The sequence below is a fragment of the Condylura cristata genome, unplaced genomic scaffold (assembly GCF_000260355.1).
Source record: "Condylura cristata isolate star-nosed mole 26May11 unplaced genomic scaffold, ConCri1.0 scaffold00018, whole genome shotgun sequence".
NCBI classification, from domain to species: Eukaryota; Metazoa; Chordata; class Mammalia; order Eulipotyphla; family Talpidae; genus Condylura; species Condylura cristata.
Genome location: NW_004567119.1, coordinates 35,725,446 through 35,748,181, shown reverse-complemented (window position 1 = coordinate 35,748,181; position 22,736 = coordinate 35,725,446). Strand labels below are relative to the sequence as shown.

The following is a 22,736-nucleotide window of genomic DNA, read 5'->3' as shown; positions in this document are numbered from 1 at the left end:
TTTAAAACCCTACAATGCACAGGAAATGTCCCATGCTGAGGAATTATCGGTTCTAAAATATTAATAGTCCCATTGTTGTGAAACTGACATAGAGAAAAACAGTCCTACCTAGTCAATATAAGTTGGTCATGTACTATGCTACTCATTTGGGAAATCAGAGTCTTCCATCATAGCTGGATAACTGAAATATGAATTACCTTCCCGTTCTTATACTCAGAATCCCTATTTTTACATTAGTCCTTAAGCCCTGAAGAGAGCTTTCATTCTCAATGCAGATACTATGACTAATTATTACTGTCCAGCACTGAATCTCCTTTTACAAGTTCACATTTTTGCTCTGGCATTTTGAATGATGTGGTACATTGCCTTTCATAAATGTTCAGCTTTGTTAATCAATTCCTTTTTCAGAAAATGTTATTTACTTGAAATAAGGCTTCATCTTGAATAAACAAAAAGCCACTTTACTATCGACACAATTATTTATCCTAACAAGATTTGTATTTACATTTCATTCTATTTTTTAAATGATTAAATAACACCAAATATTTTATCAGGTTGATTAAATATTAAACCACAGACGAGTTTCTAAACAAAAATATTTTTGATCAAAACATATCTTTCCATGTGCTTTTGACAACTCCTAAAATAGCTCTGAAAATGTTTTCTCAAATATATGTGATGATGTTTTCCCCTTTGTTAGTAAGCCAAATGAGGTTTCTAAGCTTCTCTGGTTAAAGATGTCAAGGAAGTTAGTTTAATTGTGCAACATAGAAGTTACCAATGGACAAACATTGCTGTGCATATATAATTTATCTGAAAATAAAAGTAGTGGGTTGGGATTATAGCATTTGTACACTCTTGGGTACTTAAATTTCCATTCAGTTACACACCTCTGCTCTTTCCGTAGAATGAAGGCAGGTGATGCACAGTTGAGGCACAGCTATATCTACTGGTTCTATAAGATTCTTGGTGAGGCAGTGTGATATGAGACCTAATTACCTCTGCAGTTTGATTCTAAATCTCTATTTAACACACGATTACGAACTAGATATTAGCCTTCAATCTCTTCTTATAGCATCAAGGTAAGAAATATCATACCAAGTGTTACAGATTAGTCTATAAAAGTGTCAGGAAAAATAATACCTTCATACCCATTTATGCTTACCCCCCTGCTTTCTACCTTTCTGGCTAAAGGAATGCAATTTTTTTTTTTTTTATAAAACTGCATTCATTGCATTATATTGCTCTGCATTTCTATATTACCATTTAAATTATGACAGTTGGGCCTCTCTGGTGATTCAAGAGATTCAGTCTCAGCACCATGTGAAGCTATGGGCAGCCACTGTAGCATGAGTTCCATCCTGGCCAGGGAGCTAAACCACATGGCTCAGCAGACCTTATTCCCCTCAACAATTTTTTTCAGAAGATTTGCCTGTTCTATTCTCCATTCTGTCTCTGGTGAAGTGGTTTTAGCTTCTTAGTGCTGTGCTTTAATCCGCTGTGCCACCAGGGAGGGCCAAAATGTTCATTTTAACTTAAGTTGTGGCCTTATTTTAAATATTTACAACAAAATATACCTAAAACCAAAACCTGAACAAATTGATTCAAACAAATATGACTTCTTAACTAGATCCAATAATTGCATCTTTGAACTTAATGTAGTGTGGCCCAAGTTTTAGAGTTCAGACATTCTACTAGTTTTATTTAATTTCTAGTAATATCACCACCCACATTTCTATGTGTTGTTTTAAACATTCATCTGAATAAATATTTTTCTTTTTTGGAATTGTTTGATATCCTAGAAAACCAGTTTTGGGTAATTAATTAAAATATTAAAAGATTTCTTATAACCATGTTTATTAGTATATAAGTATATTGAATTTTTAAATATTAAATTATATCTTAAAGAGAAACCATTTTTGTAACAGAATACTATTAATAATAGGATCTAACTCTATCTTCAAGTGGGTTTTCTTTCTCATGTTCAATTCTGCCAATTCTTTTTGGAATAACCAAAAATGAGAAGAGAGTAATTCTTCCTATTCACTTTTTAAAAGTACAATGTTAGTGATGGGAAAATAAATAAATTTCTAGCACATCTTATGAAACAACTTCTTCTGAGCAACCCTTTATGTTCTGTTTAAAGTTATAGAATTGTGAGTAGTGAATAAACAGAATGTAAGAAGTATTAAAATAGGTTGCAAGGAGTTGTACTTGTATACCAAATAATATTCATTTATATATATATATAATTTTGGCTCCTTTATACACTTTATACACATACATAGCTCAAAAGTTATATGATGATTAAAGTAGTAAGTTTCACCATGTAAATGATAATCATTTGAATAGAATAGTCTCACATTGAATGTACATTTTACTGTGTATATCTTTTGATGGTTTCATCTCTTCTCATTCATTTCAAACTAAAATAAAATCAGAAGGTATTTTCTGGGCTTTTTCATTTGAGTTTGAGGATTGTATAAAATGTCCATTCTTTCTACCAGCTCTAAGATTTTGTTAATTTCAATGAAAATATAACACTAGATTGTGACTTGAAACTCCAAAGTCATAGTGAATATCCTGTAAGATAGGCATCTATGTATATAATTTTGTAGACCATGCCATTATTACTATTATAATTCTTCCTTCAAATTATCCCATATACAAATACGGTTACTTGATACCTGTGTTTGCCTATTTCTTAACGCTATTCTACATGAGGGGCTTTCTAAAAAACTCATAGTCGCCACATCTTCAAAAATGTACAGTCTCTTGTCAAGGAGGGAAACTCTTTGAGATTCAGTGTCTCCTTTATAGCAAGCTGTCTTTTCTTATAGCAGCACCCAGCATGAAGCAGTGATGAGAGGGCAAACAACCAGTGCTCAAGGAAAACAGTAAGAAGATAAGAAAATAAGAGAAAAATAAAGTAATAAAAGAATCATGAAAGATAGGGATGGAATCGAATGGAAAGTGGGGACCCAGGTCTGGGAAAAGCAGAGATTCTGGAAAGGGATCAGGCCCGGAATCCCCACGAGATGATGCTGTGCATCTTCACCCTTGAAGTGTGATTTTCTATTATATTCTGAAGTGCCTTCTTCCCAGACTCTCTGCGAAGTAGTCATATCTTTAAACCGCCTGACTCAAACAACTGATTTGGCTGCCACCACAGAAATAGAAATTATAGCTTTCAACCCTGCATTTTATTCCTCTTACCTATAATCCTCTAGTTTTCTAGTTCCAGTCTGTCTGACCACTTGACAAAGTTGTTGATTTTTTTTTTTTTTGGCTTTTTTAAAATTAGTGCAGGCTTGGAGGACTACTTAAATGTGCTTTACACACAGAACAGCAGACACCCTTGGAAACTCTTGATGGGAACAAAAATCCAGCTGGGAACATAAAAAGCACAGAGGGCAACACAGTAATGATTCTCACAGTCGAGACTGTCATCTGTCTTATCAAAGGCCCTCATTTACCTGGACGTCTTTCTTGAAAAACTGTTACGATTCTTTACAGATTTTACGTAGGATAATTTTTCAAAGGCTTACTGATCTATTTTCACATGGATGTTGTTTGGCTTGGTCCTTCAAAGGGCTTCAAGGTTTACTTTTATATTTAAAAAGAGTAAAGATGAAAGCTATTATTTGAATACAGCTTTGCATTCAGTGGCACCAAGATGCTTATTATAACTGCCCTGATGAGACAGACGAAGAGTCTCAGGGCTCCTTGGCTCCTTTAATGTGTATTTGGGTGTCCTACTGGATGGCTTACCTAAGTGATGTGGCATATATTTGATGAAAGGACAGTAAACAATAGCAATTATAAAAGATATCTGTTAATGAGAAGAAGAAAGGGAACAGAGAAAATGGGGGGGGGGAGAAGAAATGATCTTCAATGGAGAGAACAAAGCATTTCAAGTGTACTAAAAGAAATGACCTACCTTAATCATGTCCTAATTTTAGGATACAGCAATATCCACTTTTGGTGATATATTTCTTCCTGCTTTGTGGGACTGCCATTAAGGATATAGATCCGACTGCTTTCAGTGCCTTTTATGGATTTGTTGGAAATTTTATTAAGATCCCTGTATGAAACAATAATAAAAATGATAATGTTGATTCAGGTCATGCTAAGCAAGTTAGCTAAAATTGATGTTTATGTTCTTAAGGGAACATCAATTTTTGATATTCCAAATTTTGTTTTTTCTTACATACTAGTTTAGCCCCCAGAGAACATAGTTTGGGGTATTTTTGATTTCCAATAAAATAAATTTGTGTCAAATAACACCCAGAGATTCCTAAAAGGACAAACCAAATAGTTTTGGCTATTTCCATTATGCTAATTAGTTATGGACTTTAGTTTTGCTTTGGTTGTTTTCCCCATGCATAAAAAGACTTTAAAATATTAGCACATTTGCTAAAGAAAATCTAGACTTCATTGCCAATTTGTCTCAAGACCAATTTATCTATCTAAACAACACCGTGTTCTCTTTGTATCAGCCGTTTGTTTTGTGATAATTGAATTTTTTAAAAAGAAAATATTGAATGTGATTAAACATGTTTTTCTGCCTTTTAATTAGAATAAAGGAAGACAAGCAAATATGCTTCCTTCCTTTTCAGGACTGATATATAGATTCCTGATACTCTGTAAAAAAAAAAAATACACTGTAAGAGATGCTGTTTGAAATGTCTAGATTTGTTTACATTAGGCTGGACACAATGGATCCTCTCTTTAGAAATGTGTTTGTCTTACTTTCATTTTGAGAGACTATCAATATTTTCTTGAATACCTTTCATATAACAAGTTCCTTCCTCCCAATTTCTTCTCTGTTCATTGCCACCTGGGTGTGAGACTAGTGGCTCCTTAGACAACACAGCTAAAGAGGCATGAATGACCCCATTGGCTGAAACAGCAAGGAAGTGTATTGAAAATTTCACACATCTTTCACTACTATTCCCAAGTCTCCAGGGCTAGGGCTTTGGGCTTGGCAGTGAGGAGAGGGGGTTAAAATAACTTAGTCGTTTTCTGGCTAGAGTTTCTTAGGCATTGCTCTGGTTCACTCTGGTTCCCGCAATAATTCTATGCACACCCACTTTGCAGGAAAATGACTCACAAGGGGTAAAGAGTTAATATAAACAAATATATCAACTATACTTGAAGAAATTTGAAATATTAAATTATCAGATTTAATGCTAAAGGATATTGAAACATTGTACAAAGTGAACAAATACAGCAATCAGCCAACCTGTGGTGTAATGATGCATAGCTTTCTATTGATTCACTCAACTGAATGCACCAGGGACGCCCTCTATCTACTAATGATGTTGAATTGTCCTTCTATTTCACTTTATATTTTACAACACAACAACAGTTTAATGCCCCCCTATCCCTAGGCACACATTACTAGCATTTTGGAAGCAGGGCTCTGCAGATCAAGCTTCAAACAATTCCTTACAACAGGCAAAATTCTTGTTATTGTAGATACAGATAGTGAGATTCAGAGACTCACAAAAATTACAGAGTTGCTGAATACCAATAAAAAGTTATGTTCCAAATCTTCAAACCAGTGTCCCACTTTGCTCTTTTGCATAGTTAATAGATGAATGTTTAGAGTGCTTAGATTGCTTTTAGTACTTCAAATATTATTAATCAATGCTATAAATAACTCATTTAAAATGAGCTATAGTATTTTGATGAGATTATAAAAGCTAGACAGGATGTGCCCTGATAGGAATATTGTGGGAATGAAAAGTTGTGTGCCTCACTTTAATGGTCATATGATTTACCTAATATTATATCTCCTCTAACATTACATATAGATGACTATATATACAGTTATCACCTCCTATCAGATTATAAAATATTAGTTTTCTTTCTTTTTGATATTCCTTTGATTAAAGAAATTAAAATTTTCAGGACCTTGAGAAAGAGTGGTAGAGTATAAAATTTATTCTCACCTGAAAAAAAGTGTGTTATAAATTTTTTAAATGAAAATATTCACAGTACAATTTCTTGGTCTATAATCACTGACAGCTACTATTAATTACATTGTAAACTGTTAATGGTCTAATGCTTCCAACATATATTAAGTCCATTATGAGCATTCTGCAAGTATTGAGCTTATTAAGAATTGAACACTATTGAAAGGATTGGGATGAGGATACAAGCAGACTTAGAATTCTAAGACAGAAGTATCTATGAAAGGTTTCAATTGAGCTACCAACTCTTAGGCTGAGCACATTTGAAAAAGACAAAATTCTTTCAAAAGTCAAATAAAAACTTCTTAAGAGAATTCTTCTGTTTAAGAGTGGTCTCACAGTCACTTTTCTATACCTGAATCTTTTTTTTTTTTGGCATGGTGTATGAAATTAAAGAAATAAAAACACAACAGTAAAGGAAAATTGTAAGGTAGGTGGAAGAAACATCCTCTCCTGCATTAATATATATATATATATATATATATATATGTGTGTGTGTGTAAAAATGAAAACTTCAAACTTTTTCTCTCTTTTCCTGCTCTCATGTTTACATCCCTTGAAGATATGTTACTAGTTAATTCATGAATTCATTTTGCTATATCTTCTTTCTGAACTCTTCTCAGCTCTAAAAACTATACTGGCATATATGGATTCAGGAAAGAAGGGAAACATGTCTCCCTTGGTAAATGATGATTGTTCTTTGTGTCCCAGACTCAGCTTTTGCACCTACACACAGCCTGGTGCCGTGTGGGGCCAGCCAGACAGGCCTCGATGTTAAATGCCAGAAGGGACCGTGAAAGCCAAAGGCCCTGGGCTCACAAGCTAAAACTTGCATGCTTGGCAAGGCTCAGATGCCAAGGCTTGAATCTCTAATAAACCACTCACTGCTTCTCCAGTAATGATACCCTGGGGCTGCTGGGAGGGGATTCTTTTTATAGGAAACATTCTCATAAGGATTTAATATTATCTTTCTGAATCCTTTGATTCAATAGGGTTTAAAAAAATTTCCCCTTTATTTTGTAGACCCTGTGATGTGAGCCAATGTTAATTCTTTATGCAACGGTAGTATGTAATCAACATCTCTACTGAGCACAGGATTCTTTTTACTTTTTCACCATGTGCTTAAAAAAATAAAATATCTTGCCACTGAATGTCTTTTTACAGACTGAAAAGACTTTTAGGTTAAACAACATTTGTTGGGCTTTGATGCAATCAAATGCAATTTCAATCTTCTTGAAATATTCAGCCCTGCCTCTCTAAAATTGCACATATGTGTCAGCTTTCAATTTTTCTCACTAGTGTTTTACACATGAAATCTATTTTCACTGAGAAAATGGAATCTTTGTGTCTTTGTCTCTCCCAACGCTGCTTTCAGGCGTGTTCTGGCAGGGGCTTTGACTATCCAGGCACTGGGGGAGGGTCCTAGCTGTCATTTGTCAGCTTTTCTTGCATCTGTAATTTCTGGCCACTCAGCAGTATTAGAGGGTCTTAGAAAGGGGTGGTGGGGTGGGGAGCTTGTCATTGATGAAAGCCAAACTCCGCCGAATAACTGCCCAATGTTAATGACCAAAGAGAGAGGAGAGTCTGAAAAAGTTTTATTGTGCTTTAATGAAAAAGATTTTTTTGGAAATGGTAATTTGCAAAATTGCACATGGTAACATTTTTAGATCTCAGTTTAGAAAGCCCCTATCCATATTGTGTTACTGATTTCATTGCTTTTAGCTTGGCAGTGGCTCATGAAACTATTTTAATTTTCCACCCTTGGCTTCTGGTTATTTCTGCACTTATTTCCTCATAACTTAACTGACAGCCCAATTAAACATCTGCATTTTTAAAATCTGGATTCCCCCCCATAACTATTTTGCTTTTCTTCTAAAATTTCCAGATGTTTTAGTTTCTTTATGATTTTAATGCATGCAAGTATATTTGCTCCTATTTCAAAGAGAGCTAGATGGACTGACCAGATGTTTCTATATGAAAAGCTTTATGTACGATAATCAGACAATAATCAGGTCAGCATTTTTGTCTCCTTAAGAACACATTTACACTAGGGTGTATCTTAGCTTATGTTAGCTTTTTTTATTTGAGTTGATCTTTGAAAGAGCTTTTTATGAGTGATTAGAGTTCAGAATTCATACTGGGATCTGTGAATTAATAGCAGTAGCCAATGAAGAACAAACACATCACAGTTTTCTCAGCATACAGGCATAAAGATAGAGGTTGCTGTGATTTGTGTTTTTGTTATGTCTGTCTTTTTTTCTTTGTGTGAGAGATAAGTAGTAAGCTATGCAAGGCAACAATGATTTTTTTTGTTTTAACTTAGTTTCCGCCTTTGTACAAACATTAAAGGAATCACCAATATCATGTCTTGAAGTGTCTGGATCAGAGTTAAAAGGGTCTCTAGTGTATTTGCAAGAAAACCTGTTTCCCATAATTCATAACAGGAAGTCCAGTAAACAGACACTGACAAATGAAACTGAAACAGTAACATATACACAGAAACATGGGAGACAAAAAAGCTTATTTGGTGCTACCAGAGGTTGGCTCAGTTCTGGAACACTGATGTAAAGCTCACAGCAAACTCAAGGAAATGAGCTGTAACTTTATATTTCAAGGTGATTTTTGACTATTTAAACAAATGTTTGTAATGTGCAATCATTTCTTACACTGCTTAGTATCTGCAAGTGATCTCAGCCTATTCATATATTTACTGTTTAGGTACTAAAGTCATTATTTCCTGAAATACAGATTTTTCCAGACAACCAAGTAAACAGGAAGTTTGGTGAGCTTTTCTTTTTTTAAGCATTATGATGTGATTTTTCAAAACTTCTTGTTGCACACTGCTAGAAATGAAAACCCCTAATATGTTAATTTTGGTGAGTATAAGGTTTGGTATGAGGGGGTGGAAAGCAGGAATGGGGGAGGGGAGTGTATTCATGAGGTCTCAGGCAAACTAAATACAACAGTCATTAATTAGACAGACACAAAGGATCACTGGGCAACTTGACCCACTTGTGCTTAAGGTTCCAGACAAAGCTTCCCCGGGAAGTAACGTGTCTTTATCTTCCAATTGTATCAGAGTGCAGACTGTCTGGTCTCAGTACAGACCTTGAAAGCAGCAAACTGATGTGATATGTTGCTTCCCTGCTTCTTAAAAACACTGAGCTGGATTTTAATTTTTGGTGCTTTTGCAGAGTAAATTTTCAGTTAAGTTTCAGTTCAGTTAATTGCCTGATCCTTTAGGTAAAACTTTCCTTTTTTTAAACAATTTAAAGGTGATCATCCTACAAATGTCAAATGTAAAATTAAGTTAATCAGCTGTTTATTTCTGGTTTTGTAGGCTGGCTAGGAGAATAAAGAATGATTGCAAAAGCAAAGAAATTCTTTTGTTTTATGATGTACTAAATTGTTAATTAAATTACATTATAACTATTCTAGTGGATTAAAAAGAAATCTAAAGTCATATTGTCCTAGTAAACATCCAAGAAAACTCATCTTAACTCTAAGATCTGTGTTTTTTGACAATGTGTAATATGTATCCATGTAACTGATCTAGGAGCTTAAAGTCAAATAATTTTATTTATTTGACTTTTGTTTGACTTTTATTTATTTCATTTTGAAAGAATTTGTCAGGGATCTACACTCAGGGCTCATTAGATCCATTCATATATATATATATATATATGATATATATATCATATATCATATATATCATATATATGAATTGTTATTTATTTCATATATATGGCTGAAGAAGGTACATTTGACATACTTTTTCTACAGAATCTTACATTGGTTATGGAATTTGGACCCACAAGAATGAATATCTTGCATGAGAGAAACAGCTGAACTGAAAAATTATCAGAGAGAAGCTTTGTTAATTGCAAGTGAAAGTAAGACATTTTTGAGGTGGTCCTCTTGGAATACTTTTAGGTATTGGCTGTACACATTTAACTCTTAACCATAACTGTAGGTGGGAAGAACTAGGTTAAGCCAATTTAACAATAAACATTTCGAAGACAGCTATTAGTGTATATTCGTGGCATGATACTTGTTCTAGGAAATGATTTGTCAGAAAGATTGTGTAGATGATATGAATTACATTGTTCAGTGAAATAAGCCCTGTGAGGCTTATTTCTCAGGTAGGTTGGGTGAACTGAATTTCCAATTGTCTAGTGACAATAACATTCCCCTCCTTTCTTTGACTCCACTGGCTCACATGCAGTCTTTAGATGAACCTGACGGGAGATTTTGGTGCATTTATTAAGAGAACAACAATGAACTCTGCATAATTACCACAATCAGTAAGTCACACTAACTTAAATTTCATTTCTTGAACTTGAAATCTAGAAACATAAAACTACTATAGAAACAAAATTCAGAATTATGTTGAGCTTGGACCACTATGTTGATCAAAGATCTAAAGTATATAAAACAAAGTTTAAATTAGATCTGTGTAAATGTTCTAGTAGTAACAATTTTTGGCTGAAGTAGTTTGTGAATTTTACTGTTCCGTGTGCTCATCATCCAACTGTACTCTTGATAGTTCTTCTCTAATTGTTTTCCAGTTTCTACTTGCTTTTTAAGGAACCCATCACAACGCAAGTCTATTTCCTGACTTCTGTCTTTCTTTTATTTTTAGGTACTTATGTATGTATGTTTGGATGGATGGATGGATGGATGGACAGTCACATGCAGTCCTTTGCAATTTTTCCTAAAAACTATTCCAATGATATAAAAATATATGGGTATAAATAGAATTTGGCAAAGTTGTTTTTTGGTGTGAGTTATACCTTCTAAAAATATCAAAGCCCCTGCAGTCTTTCTGGTTTCAGCAAATTTTCAACACAAGCTGGGAAAATTCCGTTGTAGTTCTTGTCAGGTATGAACAAGACAATGTATGCCAATTCTGTTGGTTTAAGAGCCAGGAGACAGTGGGGATATTGGAACATTTTTTTTTTTTTTAACAGAGAATTTAGTAGCTTCAACCCCTCCCCAGGTCCCACTTAAACTGATTGCTATCATCAAACAAAAACTCCAAGACTTCTCAAAATAAGGAAATTCTTTCAAACTTTAAGCAGTTGTGGGAGAGCTTTTTGTTTTTGCATTTTCGTATGATTTAGTGAGCTCATCTCCACTACGTTTCCTATCACCGTCATCTTTCTAACCACTGCAACCTACAACAAACATCAAGCCTATTAGTGGAGAACATGTTATTTTGTTAATAATGTGCTAGCAGCAGAAACTATTAAGATGGAGAAGCAGGTCTTAAAATATCTATTCAAGCAAGAATAAATGGTGGCTGTGGTGGGACCTACATTAAAGTAACAATTAAAATTTTATTTGTAGTATAAATATAGGCCAGGAATGGACATGTAAATGGTCTATAAATATTATGAATATCTTCTGTAATAAACAACAGAACATGCCCAAGATATAAAAAATCAAACTTTTTTATATTTTGCTTTATCATAAAAGAAAAAAATGGTTAACTATAACTGCCCATCCAATTAATATTCTTATTTCTTTTTCTTTCCTTACCAGTTACCTATCATCCTCCTTCAAGGGAAATGGAATCTGCTTTGCTAAAGGGGAATGTTATGTTGTAAGTGTTAATTCTATAAAGTAAAATCACAAAACTTGCCTTGGTAACTTAACAAGTATAGTGTATTTCATCCTTAGAACAGTGAGAAATTGATTTAGCTCTGCTTTGCAAACTCTGTAGATATTTAGGAATAAATATAAATTTTAAGTTGCATTTTTCCAATTTAAATAAAAACTTAAAATGATATTGCCTGAAAGAATTCCTGACTTTTTAGAAATTGCATTTAGAGTTTTCATAGATTGATTAGAAAATGTCTGCATACATCATAAGTCTCATAACTTGCTTCCAGATAAAAGACTGATCAAAACATGAAAAATATGGCATGTGATTTGTTTGTATGTGTGTGAAAGGGAACTTGAATAATGTGAATGCAACTCTTGAGAATTGATAATGCTTAATTCTACATTTCTATTCTGCAAGGGATACAATATCCCTTAAGTTTTTAGCTCACTTTTATTAAAGTGAGAGAAATAGGCATGCCAAATTGAACATAGAGAATAGGATACAAATCAGCTTTGCCCATTTCTGTTTCTGTGTTTCCGAAATAGGTAGCCCTTGCTCCTATAAACTGGGTGTGTGCCCTTTTATTTGGCAACTTCTATCTCTTCATTGGCTTCCACATTTTACAGGGTGGGAATAGAATCAATAACCATGTATATATCTGGGAAAAAAACATTTATTGAATAGGAAAACCACAGATTTATTTTCATTTTGGTACAGTTGCCAAAAACACTTTTCTCTTATAAATTCTATGCATAAAGCACTGATCAAGCCAAACTTGCTACATGAGTTTAAATTATTAATTTCAGATAATAAAAATTCTTCCTTTAACAGTGTGTATTAAATAAAATTATTCAACATTTATTTTTCTTTCACCATACTGTTCAATTTTAATTATACATAATGCAGCAATATTTTTTTTAAATTAGCTATTACCAAGTTATTGCTGTTTTTTAGAATTCTTTTGTCAATACATCATGAAAAAGAACTTTACTTTTTTATACTTTTTTAAATCTCATGTATAATTTTGAAAAAAAAAACATTTGGTTATTCTCTTGAAGTTCTGTTAGAAAATATTTCTAATGCTAATTATTAGTCAACCAAGTTAAATATTTGAGATGTTTGTAGTCTGGGGAGCAACTTATTATTTCATTAAGGGGGTTAGAAAATTTTGGATTCTGGCACCTAAGAAAGTCACCAAAACCTTTATATCATACCATTTTGTGACATAGTATTCTCATTGAAAACACAAGAGGACAATGCCAAATAGAAGACACAAATAACACACACCAATTTCTAATCTTACATAACCTTTGGAAAATATCTGAAGTAGACAATCAGTATTTAAATAATACTTGACTTTCAATCCAATTTCTAAATACAGGGTTGAGCTTTAATGGCCTCAACACAGTAAATTACTCTAGGTTACTTAAACTGCATCCATTATAATCTCTTCTAAAATAGGAATACTCATTTGTTGCCTCTAACATCTATACAGGAAGAGGAAAGATTTGTAGAGGGAGGTGCCGTCTAAATCCGAAGACAGTTTTCCAAAAACATAAAGCTCCAACTCGAATGCCCTCAGTGACTGCACATAATACAACAGAAGCTGCTTCTTTCTGTATTGCAGACTATCCTCAGTCTAGAAAACAGACTTTGAACGAATGTTTCCTATTTCTTATATGCTCCATCTCCTACATAGGGAATTCCCCCATGATGAGAGGTTAGGGTAACACTGAAGAATGACAGGAAAAGAGAAATCTAAGAAAAAAATGCCTTAAAAGAGATGACAAAATTAATTTTTGATGGAACAAAAAAAAAGTTAAAAATTCTCTTTGGACAGTTTGCACAATGCTCATTTTTTGTTAAAGAATAAGCAATAAATAGTCATCACCAGGTATCAATTATTCAACCTCTCTAAGCTAAAGCAGGCTTTCCTTACTTAGATTACTATCCTAATGATTATCCAAGAGTCAGGCATTCAGACAGCAGGGACTATGTCCAATTCTCTGCTATTCTTCTTACATCTTGGCCAGAATGTCAAACATGTTAAGGATTGTCAATAGATGCATAATGCATTACATTTTATTTGAATTTCCAGAGAATGGAGATGGGGAAGAGAAATAAATGGATGCTTGGCTCAAGAGACTGAGCATTTATTTGAGTCAGGTGTGAGTAGAGTAGAAATAAGCAGAAAGGAATCTTGTGGAGGCGAATGACTCACAAATATGTGAGGGGGAAGAAGTTTTAATGTCAATGTCCATATTTCCTGATTAAAATAATGACATTTGCATTATGCTTTTTACATTCTAAATATAATAGCAACCAAGATTCTCCAAGAATAAATTCTTAGTAAAGAACAGGAAGGAAAAAACAGGTTAGAACCCTAATTTCTAATAAAACATATTAACTGGCACAACACCATCATGACAGTAATACCTGTTGGTCACTTTTTGTTTGCTTAGACTGATTAAGATTTTAGAGTAAATGCATAAATGATGGAGAAATTTAGAGAGTAAAAAAAAGGTCAATAATAACAGTCCAGGATTAACAAATATGTATGGTTAGGTCTAGCAATAAACTTACATCTTTACTACAAAGAAATGGTTTGCTAAATGATGTCTTAAGATTAGCTTTCATTAATATTTAAATTTTAAACACATAATTTAAAAAAAACAAAGCGATCGAAAATATCACTAATTAGATGTAAGCCTTAAGTGTTCCCATTAAAATTGCTCAACTATGAATTAATACATTTTCAGCAGCCTACAAAATTCATGGATTACTAAAACTCATGACTTTTTTTAATAAGACTAATTATATTTTTAACGACACTCTTATAGCTAAGTCAACATTCTGATTTTTTCCTGATGCTAAAGGTACTTCCCATATTTTTAGGGTACCACAACTTTTGATATGCTGAGGAAAATGTGAAATTTCATTGAAGGAGTGGTACTGTTGGAGCGAAGGGATCTGTTTTGACTTCTGATACAAAGTTTGCCACTCATTCTTCCAGAGAGTGGGGCTTACTCCTAACAGTGGAGCCACCTAGAGAGTAAGTGTAAAATTATCCTTAAAACTATGATAATGTCATAGAGTCTTCTCTGAAAAGGGACTTTCATCTACATTTGGGAGAATTTTACTTAGTAGTGTTTTAAAGGATGTCTGATGTTGGTTTTAACTTAAACAATAACCAGAATCCAGATCCCTCTTGTAATTTCCACTGCTGTCATATTGCTACAAAGTACCTGAGTCTCACCTGCATCGTCATCATCATACTGTCCTAACTGATCTCTCTGTTTTATTTTTACCACCATCCCTGACCTAACCTGCTTTGAACATAGGAGCCAATGGCCGCTCTAAGCTAGAGTCTAATTGCATCGAGTCTGTTGCTCACACTCTGCAATAGGATCCTATCTCAGTCGGAATAAAATTCCCTTGACCACGTCCTGCAAGAACATTAAAGATCTATCCATCCTACCCCTTCATTGTATCTCCTGCTATTGTTCCCTTGGTCACTTTGTTATAACTAAAATAATCCCTTCACCCTTCCTCAAATACCTAGATTAAAAAGCAAACAAACAAAACCAACAAATACCTTGATAATATCATACTGCAGGTCATTAACACTCACTGTGCCCTGAATTGGATCTCTGCTCTCTGAATGGGCATATCGCTTCTATCACTCTTTTATTCAGGATCACTTCAAATTCTAACTTAACATAAAGGTCTACTCTGGTCACAGTGTACAAAATTTCATAGTGCACTTCTTGCCCCCTTCCTAATGATATCTGTTTACTGGATGCACAGAATTTGTCTAGTTCTTTACCATTGTCTAAGCAACTAGAAGTTAGTCAAACTTAAAATATAGGTGCTCAATAAACATTCATCAGAAGAATAGACAGCATTTGGTCTGAGGCATATATGATACTTTAGGATTAAACTTAGTTGTATTCAATAGTCATTTCTTCTAACCTTAAAATAGTAACTCTGATTTAGGTATTCATTTACTTTTCAATGTTTATTCTTTGGTAAGTGATTTATCTGTATTCTTTAATGATTAATGCTTAGGGCATACTACCATTAAAACCTGTAAAAGCAACCATTTTCTTCAACTTTGACCACTTATTGAGGATAGTTTAAAAAGCCTTGGGAATCAAAGAAAATGCAATTTATAGAATAAAAGTGAAACACCTCCTTGCCAATTCTCCTCAAGTCCTAAGGCTTTTATAGTTAGCTTATAAATAGTGGACTATCTCATTATTACAATTCAGGCAGAGAAAATTTAATATTCTTAAAATTGCTAGAAATACTGTTGTCCTAGAACTAGCTCTTGGATTTTTTGCAGGAGATTCTCTAAGTCCCTCCTCATTCATTCAATATTTCAACAAATATTCATGCTGCATCTACTAGATTAGGAACACTCCGTTGATTGATCAAGATCCTGCTTTCAGAGATTGGTTTTCTAAACTCGAAAAAACAATAGCACAAGGAACAAAGTAGTAAATGTCCTGAAAAGGATAGAATGTTATTAGAATTTAAAAAGGAGATTAAGTCCAGCAGGGGTATGTAGGCTGATGTATTGGAAAAGGTGACATTTTAGTTTGGCTACATTTGTACATTCAGAAAAGAGGAGGGAAGAAATCATTTCAATAGGAGGAAATAGCATATGCCAGCTAAGGAGGTATATGGAAAATGAAACAATAGTTTCACATAATAATGGGAAATCTTGTATATTACTGTTTATATATTCAAATGTCCTGTTTAAGTGCATACTTTGAGATATTCTATGGCCTAATTTAAATGTACTTTTGTATACACTGGAAAGTAGGTATGTAAAAAAAAAAAAAAACTATGTTCCCCTACTGGGTAACTTAAACAAAAAGAAATTTTTAATGATCAATGGACATTAGAAAATTCAGTAAGTAATAATTACATACTATTATATCAATGTACTCATAGCTAGCTTTCAGTCACTGAAGACAAAAGAAGGTAAAATTACATAAATTCAGAAATGATTGTAGTCAAAGGAATTATGAAATGTGCCACGTTCCCAGACTAGATTACATTTTAAACATGTCAATGTGGTCAGATTTTTAGCTACAGGACAGGAAGTATGCCCATATATGCACACTGAAACACTTTTCAGGTTTTGCCTTCCTAGTGACTAGAAACCTAGTGATTAGTGAGCTTGCTTATGAAAACTTAGGGTGAAACTGTTCATCCTTTTTTTGTGTATAATGAAAATCAACATTTTCTCCCCAATACACTGTAACTTTTGTGTTTCCTTGCATTTCTAGCATATATATATTGAAGGCAGTGAATGGCAGTCTCAGAATGTCAGCATTGTGCATTTTCCACCCTGAAAGCAACTCTTACTTTACAACCTCCTTTGTCAGTGAGAATCTGTCAATACTCATATGTAACATGGATTTTGAGCAGGACAGAGCACGTGGGCATTGAGAGACCTAAGCCCGTGTCAGCACCCATGTAGCCAGAAACAAGCTCTTGGGACATCCTTGTGTGATTTCATAGCCAAGAGGACTTCCTTACGGTGGAGTGCATTTGTTTTTACATTTCCATTAGTAACATTGCATCTTGTTTGAAACTACACTGTGCTCCAAACAAGAAGAGGAGGACAAAGGAGAAAAGTAAATGGCAGTTTACTTTTAGTATTGTATTTTGAGAATTAGTAGTTTGGGGAAAATGCAAGTTATGTTTCATGCTTGGATCATTACTGAATTTCCAACAATGACTACATTATTTCATATGAACTGATGACTGAGTTATGCTTCAAAAATGCAAATTTGATCCTGTCTTACCTTGGCTTGCCATCCTCAAATAACTGTTGATGGTCTGGTATGGAGCAAGTGGTGGATGAATGTGGTTGTGGAAATGAACCATGTGTTTTTGAATAAGTTAGATGGGATTCCCAGAAGTAATAGCTCCATGTGTATATATTGAGTTTCACTTTGAGAATGGAATGTTGTGTAAATGTAAACCCAAAATGACTTGTGGGATGTCTGCAGCTGATGGCCTTTTACTTCAACAGCAAACTGGGTCTCCAGCCTGCCGATCCTCCCTGTCCCCACATTCTGACTTTGGTTTCACCATTTCCTTGATTGCATGAACAATTCCTTAATGCCTTCTCTCTCTCTCTCTCTCTCATTGTGTACATACACACACCCCTTAATTTTGTTCCTCTGCTGATATAGGAAGGATGAATGTCACAGAGATCACTTTCTGAATGCTGACAGCCTCTTCATTATATTGGCTAACTCCTCAATCAATCTATCCCAGACTCCCATTTAGAATTATTTTAGAACTAAACAGGTAGAAATCTGGTGGATGTTTGATTTCCCCTTTGTACCAGAATTACTCCAACATTCAGTGATCACTCTCCCCGCAGTCACTGTTATATCTCTAGCTATCTATGCTTCCAGGTGGCAAGTTTGAGGTTCTTTCTGCTCTATGCTGCAGCCACCAGCAGGGTGAAGGGAAAGGGTTGGCATTAGTGGAAAGGCAGCAAACAGAAGACAATGGAGAAACCTGGAATTGTTTCAACTCTGAAAAATTAAATAGTGCTATAGGGTTGTGATTAGATGATGAAGAATTTATGATAGTGACGTAGTTTAGAAGGAGTCTCTGTAGAAAGTTGAATGGAATCCTTTATTTGGAATGACATGATTAATTTGATGGTAAAAGCAGAGTTGAAGTGGTTGGCAGACTAGTTGAAAGGTCAAAGGGCAATTTTCTTGGGATTGGCTTTTGTGGAGGATCTATGTTCTCTGCTCCTGATATATGAATCCCTATTCACAAGCTCTTGGGGTAATAGAGGACTTATGACACTGGGGTAAATCCCCAAGTACTCTTTACTCATGGTTCTCAATAGAGATTTCTGGCAATCACTTCAACATTCTGTCAAGATTCTCCCTGTGGAGAATTCTCTCCTTACTACTTTATATCTATAGGTTATTCATTAACTATTTTGACCAGTACTAATAAGCAATCAATGTCAGAAATTATTTTTACTTTAAAGCTATATTTTACTTTTTTACTGACTTTATATTTTAATGTTTTTATTTTATTTTTATTTTATGTGTCTCTTTTTGGAGAAAAGTTTCTTGTCCTGCTCCTGACTTTTCATGTGTAGTTACTCCATTGGCATAATCATCTATGGTCTTTTATTCATTCTACTGAATGAATAAAAATTGGAGAAACCTTTAAATGACAAAGAAGAACTGTGCATGTGAGCTAATCTCATGTGTGTGTTTCTTTCTTTCATGTGTCTGTTTGTGTTTGAGTTTCTCTCTCATTCTCTCCTCGAGGAACTGGTCTACCTGCAGAATGTGTACACTCTTGGGTAATGTTTTCCATGCTGATTTTTTTTTTCAGTTCACATGTTTGAAGAACCATATTCTTCAAATACTCAGCTTAGCAATAACAAAGATGATATTCTGTCTCCCCCTGCTTTAGAACATGAGTGGGAAGAGGGTGCTGTCACATAGTGCCTCAAGAACCCCAACTATTGAATGTATTGCTTGATACAAACAGGTAAACTTGTCTTTTGCAGGAAAATGAAGCACTACTAGCATATATTAACCTATATGCCACACTATTATCATGATAGTTTATTATTCCTTTGCAATTAATCTTGGAACCATGTTTAAGGTAGGGGCTAATGTGACACATCCTTACTTTTCATGTTAAACAACTAAAATCAATTCCTCAATTAGTTGTGCTGACACTTCATTTTCTCTGAGGTAAAATGATAATCTATACTTAAATGAGGATAAGTCAAATGGTTAAAGATTAAGACTTTTGATGACAAACACCTGTATTATACCTTCCTCTATTCTATTAAGGAATATAAATTTGACCAATAATAAACAAACAACTTGAATGACTTTCTGTTTTCTATATTTGTGCTATTTTGTGGAACTGGCATGTGCTCACATTATAAAGCTATGCAACTCCTTGTTAATTTTAAGCAGTAAGGAGCTGAAGCAGATTTGATGACTGTTCTAGTAGTATGTTTGATTTCTCTGTATTCCTTCCTTGAATGATCCCTTGAATTCAAGAGGTGGTATTTCTCTCTAGTGAGAAAAACCATGAAAACCAAAAGAAGGATTAAAAAAAAAAAAAACCTTCTCATTTTTTTTCACCGCACCTGCAACTTTTGCACTACTCCAGCACCACTATGTTTGACCTTATAGAAGCAATGGCAATTTAGTCAAAATTCTCAAGACCAGATGTATTTGTGGCAGACATATGATAATGTACAAAAGGACAAAATATGAGACTTATGTGTTTGTCACAGTCCACACTTCTGAGGAGGCTCATAAAGAACCACACGTATAGTGAGGATGAACGGAATGAGCTGGAAATTGTGGGAGCTGCTCCAGCAAGGGAGAGCGCCAAGGTGGCTGCTAACACAGCTGCTGCAGGGGATATACACTTCAGAGTCACTTCTACAAAAATGAGAGAGGAACAAAAAATGCCAGAAGCTGCCTTTTGAGGCACCTGAAATCCCCTTAGAGGCCACACTGTACATGAATCTATAGGACCCATCTGAACAGTGACTGTTCTTTCTGAACACCTAACCAGCTAATCCAGATTTCCAGATTCAAGTGCCCAAGGCCGCCATTTAGCTTTCCTAATATGTTCCTTGCTGTTTCTCTGCAATTTTTTCTTTAAAAGACAATTCTATCTGTATTATTTTGGAAATTGTCTTAGCTTAAAAATATTTTTTCAAAGATTTATTTCTTTGTGTATACAGAAATGGGGTAGCTTAAAATCTTTTTAACAGTGTCTTTGGCACATATTCTTCCATGCCCAGAGTGAATAAAAATCCCCGCCACTGGTATAGGCAATTTCTAGGAAGCATGATTCTGTCATCTGGCTCAAATATCCTTAAGGTTAATTGTGGATGAGTAAGAATCATTATAAGCTCCTTTCCATGTGCTCTGCACACAAGAGGGAAATAGAAAAGTAATGATGGTGATGCTGATGAATAGACTGGAATTTACACGAGGCTTCAACTGATAAGATAAAGGATTTAAGAAACACAGGTCTAAGTTACAAGGTAGCAAGGGATGAAAATTCACTTGTCAGTTGGAACAATGCTTCTTAAGTCAAGGAACCAGTGAGCTACTGTTGCTATGAGACTCCTAATCACTCCAGATAACAGTCTGATGGGGGTATTTTGTCTCCATTTGTCTAGTTCCACAGGCACCATGGCATTCTATGAGTTCCACTGCTCTGAAATGATTTTGAAACCACTACTTTTTGGGTACTTACATTTGCTGAAAAGATTATATGGTTTAAGGTTTTCAAGCCCGACAAGAATAGGTCAGCCAGCCCTAATCTTGAGGTTCTTGAGGAAATCACAGGTGGAACTGAGGTGACCCAGAGGACTTGGTCAGTGATTATATTATGCCACCTGCTGTACCAGTACCATTGTTATGAAGAAGATGGATCCTGGAGCAAAAAGAAGGGTGTGAATGAATTTAAGGACTTAGGTGTTATTTGGATTATATCTGATTTTTTCCCAAATGATTATAGATTTATTGCAGCAAAAGTTTTACAGCAGAAGCTACTTGCTTGACCACATAGAAAAGTATCTCTACATAGAAAGTATCTCTACGTGGTGATGCTTTTCTTTGATGTCATGACTATACTTTAAGAATTGGATGAATATGATTTTAGTCAACTGAATAATGTGCTGACAGTGCTTTTATTTTACATTATTAAAGCAAGTGGTCTTTATCAGATTAAAATATAAACCTTTAAATTATATGAGATAAGAAACAATAGGTAGGTAGGTAGGTCTATTTTTTTTTCCCAGAAAACAAACTGAAACATTTGATTAATACTTCGGTTTCTATATAAAAATTAGACATTATCCCAAAATCAATCTAAAAAATCCAGTGGTTGCTTTTATGACTTCTGAGAATTTAGGATATTTACTCCTTGGTCATCATTATGAAAATCAAAAATATTGTTAAAAAATACTGAATGCGGGCCCTCCTTGGTGGCACAGCGGGTTAAAGCACAGCACTAAGAAGCAAAAGCCACTTGCACAGGAGTTCGATCCCCGCCTGCCCCAGAGGAGACCACATGGTGTGGCAGACCTCTCCTGACCCGCCCGCTGCTCCCCTCAGCAGTGTACTTCGTCGATCTGCCTGTTCTGCTCCCCACTCTGTCTCTGGTGAAGCCTCTCGCTGCCCCTGAGCCTCTGACCTATACTCCACTTCTGTATGTGCAAAATAAATAAATCTTTAAAAAAAATACTGAATGAGAACAATTTAAACTATAATTCCTGAAGGGTTTTCATTTACTTACTTTAAGACTGTAGATTTGGTAACTTGCTACTCTCGAGTTTTATATTTTTAAAACAAAATCCCTATAACCATCTACAAAATAGTTTAACATATATTTTGAATAAAATAAAAGTTAATTACTTTGAGTACTTTTTATCTTTGAATTAACTTGACTATGAACACTTCAAGGGTATACTCTACTGTTTATCAGTATGTAGTATATAGTATTTACTGTATAGTGAATGTTAGGGATAAATAAGAGTTCAAAAAATAGGCAAATTAAATAAATAATAAATAAGCACATTAAAGACACACAGTGACCCAGTCTAACTTTCAACTTGACCATCATCTATGCAATTTGGTCAGTATCTCTTTTAGTTTTCTACTCTTCAGGGACTTCATGTTAGCTTAACTTTACTCTTTATGTCCATGGTATGATGATAACTTACTTCATCAAATGAGTCAAAAATCACTTGTGAACATGAAGGTCAAAGAGAAAATTAAATGCAAATAGCGAGCAAGTTTTAAAATATAAAACCTTCTAATAAGAGTTTCTGTAATGACTTATGTAACATCTGTTTAGTAACAGTTGAAATACTGCATAAGCACATATTTTTTTAGGGGTAAATACATAAGATAGCCACGATGACAATATATTTCAAATGTACTGTAGAGTTTCTCAGAATTTATGGCACTTCTGTAGAGAGGAAACTGCCACCATAGCTTCCAACCTCTTGCTATTATGTTTTCCTTGGCCTTTAATAAAAAATCTGCCTTTGCAGCCAACAAGCATATGAAGAAATGTTCAACATCACTTTTAATAATGGAGAT

General features: G+C 34.4%; 1 long non-coding RNA gene across 1 annotated transcript in view; it reads right to left on the bottom strand.

The window, feature by feature from the left end:
- LOC105853813 overlaps positions 1-22,736 on the bottom strand; it is a 42,955-nt gene that overhangs the window by 5,024 nt on the left and 15,195 nt on the right. The window contains exon 2 of the long non-coding RNA XR_001145582.1: positions 3,941-4,084. This is a non-coding gene — a long non-coding RNA (uncharacterized LOC105853813). The remainder of the gene's footprint in view (positions 1-3,940; positions 4,085-22,736) is intronic.